Genomic DNA, 5,650 nt, shown 5'->3' with positions numbered 1-5,650 from the left:
TCTTTACAAGGGAAAAGGGGACAAGTCTGAATGTAGTAGTTTCAGAGGGATTAGCTTGTTGAGTGTAGTTGGGAAGGCTTATGGGAGGATCTTGGTTGAGAGGATTAGGAGAGGAACAGAAGGAGTAATTGGTGAGGAACAGTGTGGATTTAGGACAGGTAGAGGTTGTGTAGATCAGATCTTTGTGGTAAGACAGATATGTGAGAAAGCTATAGGAAAGGGGAAGGATGTTTTTTAGGCTTTTATGGATCTGGAAAAGGCTTATGATAGGGTAGACAGAAAGGCACTGTGGGAGGTTATGAAGATATACGGGATAGGAGGAAAGATTCTGGGAGCTGTCAAGAGTTTTTATGAGAATAGTAGAGCTTGTGTCAGGATTGGAAATGGAGAGAGTGAGTGGTTCGAGGTAAAGGTGGGACTTCGTCAATTATGCGTTATGTCACCCTGGCTGTTCAACTTATACATGGATGGGGTGGTGCGAGAGGTAAATGCAAGGGTAGTGGGCAAGGGATTGGAGATGGTTAAAGAAAATGGAGAAAAGTGGGAGGTGAGCCAGTTGTTGTTTGCAGACGACACTGCGCTTGTGGCAGGATCGGAGGAGGGATTGAGGAAGTTGGTGACAGAGTTTGGGAGAATATGTGATAGAAGAAAGCTAAAGATAAATGTGGGTAAAAGTAAGGTGATGAGATGTACAAGGGGTGAAAGTGGCAGTAGACTGGAAGTGAGCATTAAGGGAGAGCGACTGGAGGAAGTGGATAGTTTTAGATACTTGGGTGCAAATGTGGCAGTGAAAGGTGGAGTGAAGGTGGAGGTAGAATGTAGATTGAGAGAAGCGAGTAAATGCCTTGGTGGATTAAAGAGTGTAATGAGGAATAGACATTTGGGAATGGATGCTAAGAGGAGACTGTATGAAGGAGTGATTGTGCCAACAGCACTGTATGGGGCAGAAACATGGAACATAAGAGAAGAAGAGAGAAGGAGTTTGAATGTGTTTGAGATGAGGTGTCTGAGAAGTATGATGGGGGTTACTAGGCTAGATAGAGTGAGAAATGAGGAGGTGAGGAGGAGAACGGGGGTGGAAAGGGAGCTGGGAGATAGGGTTGATGAAAGAATATTAGGATGGTTTGGACACATGGAAAGAATGAGTGAAGAAAGACTAGTAAAAGAGGTATGGAAGGCAGATGTAGAGGGAGTGAACATGAAGGGGCGTCCTAGGATGAGGTGGATGGATGGGGTGAAGGGGGCTTTGGGGAAGAGGGGAATGTCTGTTGAGGAAGGACGGGAGAGGACAGAAGACAGGGGTGAATGGAGAATGGTTGTATATGGATGATGTTGTGATAGCATGAGGTGGAATGGGCGGGTGGATTGGGGGTGAGGTAGTATGTGTGAGCAAAATTTGACGCAGCCCGAAGGGATTTCTCCCCGTCCTCTCATTTTATGCAATGGGGGGACGGAGAGGGGGGGGGTCGCCGATTTAATGAAGCGGCCTTGCTGTGAATGTGCTGTGTCTTGCGACACTGCTTCTGACCCAGGGCAGTGGACAAGGTGCAGGGATGACCCGTCATTCAGGAGGTGCTAAGATAAGAGGGATGGTGGAGGGGTGTGGAGTGTATTCAGGGATGGAATGGGTGGGAATGATTTTATGCCTTTTTCTTTTTGGCTACCCCCCTTGTAAGGGGGAAAAAGCCTTGGTATATGTATGTATATATATATATATATATATATATATATATATATATATATATATATACATATATATAAAAGAGGAGCAGTGGAATTAGTCAGCTAAGTTAGCGTGAACAAATAATGAGTAATAGAGGAAGTATACTAATGGGTAGACGCCACGTGATGGGAAGCAGGCAAGGACCCCAGACAAAAGGTGGAGTGATCAGATAGAGAAATTCGCAAAAGTGACGTGGCAGACGCTGGCTCAGTCGTGGTAGTCATAGATTGGTATCATGCAGTGGACTCAGAATTACTGATTGGTATATACATGTATATATATATATATATATATATATATATATATATATATATATATGTATATGCATGTATATATTACGATGAGTGATCAATTCTCTGGAAATGGGGAGTGGGGAAGGCGGCAAGTACGCGCGCGGTAGATACAATGAAGATATCTCCATCTCAATTTCTACGCACGCACACACACACACACACACACACACACACACACACACACACACACACACACACACACACACACACCTCTCATGGCGCTGTGGTTAGAGCTCTGGCCTGCCACTACGGAGGTCCGGGTTCGATCCTCGCCCGGGGCTGAAATAATATCAGTATCGCAGCGCTGAGGGGTGTTACTCCAACTCTCGTGGGCGGGGAGTTGGGGGTGTGTGTGTGTGCAAGGTCATAGCATTACCCATAGATCGGACCTACGAGCTCTGAGCTCTCTTCCAGGAGGGAAATAGCTGTCGATCACGAGTCCAACACGTGATCCAAAAGACCAAGTGAATACACACACACACACGCACGCATTATATATATACGAGTATATATATGTATATACATATATATATATACATACATATATATATATATATATACATATATATATATATATATATATATATATATATAATATATACACACTTGAAAAATATCCTATACAAGGAGTCATCAATTAAAACTATTTCTGCATTTACTTCTTGAGTTTCTTGTTTCTGTTGTTGCATTCCCACTGTCATCACATATGGACTAATTGCTTTACTTTTACTAAAACCTTGAAGAAGGTGATCTATATCCCCTAAATCCATTGTCTGTTGAAGACCTGTATACAGCTTTTCTGCACTGACTATCAAAAAGCGGCATATTTCCCTAACGCAAACATTTATGGACGATTCCTCCATTTCGGCCAGTACCTGTGGAAACAATTACAGGGCTTAGATAATAATCCAAGAAATGCACTCAGTGTCAAGTCCGTTCAAGCTTTAGCATTTGTCCCTGTCCGTGACGTTGCTGAAAGCTTCACCGAATTTGCCGCTTCCCTCGCTGAAGAAACTGATCAGATTCGATACGAATTTCTTAGCGACTTTGAAGTGACGTCGATTGGTATTTTACAGTGTGGGAGGCAACGAAGACCAGTATTTGCACCAAATATACTCGTTCCATGTTGCATACTTTTAAATCAGCGGTTCTTAACCTAGGGTTCGTTTGGGGTTTCTTAGGGGGTCACAAAGGATTCGGGAGAATAATATATTTTCATATGTTTGAAATCAGACACTTGGGGGCTTTGACCAGTGTGGTGAGTGCAACACTGGTCACAAGTGTCGTGGCCTGCTACAGTAAGCATATCAACCACAATTAGTGTTTTATCTTGCCTTTTGACAAGGTTCACCGTTTCAAAATTTAATATAGGGGTTACGGTCATACCCTGAAGAGTCTTGGTGGGTCATAGAATGAAAAAGGTTAAGAACCACTGTCTTAAATAAACGAAAACGTTCGGACTAAATTTCTTATTATACACACACACACACACACACACACACACACACACACACATATATATATATATATATATATATATATATATATATATATATATATTCATTCTATCAAATATCATAGCATATTCAGCATTGGTGATCCTTTTCTTTAGACTTTCTACTCTTCTCACTATTTTCTTTTCTGAGAATGGAAAACGGGAGAGAATACACAATATTCCCGAACGGCCCCATGATTGTTTGGATATAAACACTAACAAGCAATTAATACAATTAAAGTGCTTGTAAATGGTCACAATGTGAATAACAAATACTTGGTTGATATCCCCTTTGCTTGCTTTTTTCAATCCAAGGACCCATCTAGGCATACTAGTGATTAGATCACGAATATCATCTAGATGGAATTCATGCAATGTTTCACGTAGTAATCCTAAGAGTGTGGGTTCGGGCTTTGGAGATGGTTTCTTGCTCTTTTTACGAAGTTGTTGGTCTAATATGCCCCAGGGGTATTCAATAGGGTTCATATCCGGAGACTGACTTGCCCATGGAAGTTTCCTGATCCCAATTTGGTTCAGCAAATTTTGTGTAGCTTGAGCAGTGTAACAAGGAGCACCATCTCCCATAAATAGGAAGACATCTTTACTCATTCTACCACTGGAGAATATTGGAATGACTCTTTTCTTTAATATAGAAATATATTTGCCTGAATTGATGTTTACTTGACACTCCACAAGCTCTGATCGACCATCACTACAAATTGCACCCCACACCATTATTGAAATAGCCCCATGTTTCACTGTTGACTGCAGTGTTTTGAGGTCAAACTCTTGACTACAGAGTTTCCAGACCCACACTCTTCCACTGTCAGAAAATGATGCGAATCGTGACTCATCAGAGAAAATGACAGTGCTCCAAAAGGCCACACGTCTCTCCACCATCTCAAGAGCCCAATCCTTTCTGCGCTTGATACTGGCTGGACGAAGGAGTGGTTTCCTTCTTGCAGCTTTGCCATAGTAACCCAGCTTGTGGAGATACCTGACAGCTGTTCTGGGACTAACATCAGCTTGCGCTGCTATGTCAGAGGCCTTACAACGTGGATCCTCTTCGACATTTCTTTTACCAAGACGCAAGGTTCTTTCTGAGGGCCCGGGACAACCTGAATGAGGTTTTGTGCCATTCTTACCCTCTCTGGTGAATTGTACGATCACTCAATTAACAGTAGAAAGGAGTATTGGCAGATTTTCAGCTATTCTGCGTTGACTAAATCCACCATGTTGACCCACAATACGACCTCGCTGAAATTCAGATACTGCCGCTTTGGTTCGTGACATGCTTGATTAATCTTGTACGCAATCTGAAACATAAATCTAGGTAAATATAACATATTTGGTAAAATTGAATAACATTAAGCATTAAATAAGAGCAGAAATGCATTTTTCTTGGTGTCTATTTAATTCTGTCATGTCTGTGTACTCCTCATTGGAAAATACACCGTCCTTGTTTAAATTACATGAGTACTTGTACACAACACTATTTTGGTTCAATTTGTCTGTTGTTGCTGCCATGTTGTTTTTCATCACTATAGACGAAGTTGTGTGATTGTGATAGTAAATGATCACACTAAATTTATCCTCTTGTTTTTGGCCTTTACAATTCTTATGGATTATATCTTTTAATACCTTTTCATCTATTTTATATGCATAAAACATTGTATTTTGATAAATGTTTAAATTATTTTTCTTGTAATCATCATGACTACTGTTGGTATTGGTTTTTTCCATATTATTCTTGATTTCTTTATCGATATCTTTCATTGTAAACCTATTTTTAGTTAAAATTTGCTTAACTCTATTTAGAAAATAGAATTACCAGAAGATGCCTGAGGTACAGGCGAAACGTCGTGATGTGTTAGTTTTTATATCCGACAATCATGGACCTGTTCGGGAATATTGTGTATTCTCTCCCGTTCTCCATTCTCAGAGAAGGAAAATAGTGAAAAGAGTAGAAAGTCTATATATATATATATATATATATATATATATATATATATATATATATATATATATATTACCAATGCTGAATGTGCTGTGATATTAATAGGAAATATATCAATGAAAACCTGCTTCCAAAGTTTACTAATATATATATATATATATATATATATATATATATATATA

The sequence above is a fragment of the Oratosquilla oratoria genome, chromosome 23, assembly GCF_046742065.1.
Source record: "Oratosquilla oratoria isolate Oo_2021 chromosome 23, ASM4674206v1, whole genome shotgun sequence".
Taxonomy (NCBI): Eukaryota; Metazoa; Arthropoda; class Malacostraca; order Stomatopoda; family Squillidae; genus Oratosquilla; species Oratosquilla oratoria.
The sequence above is the reverse complement of the archived record's forward strand: the minus strand, read 5'-3'. Positions refer to the sequence as shown.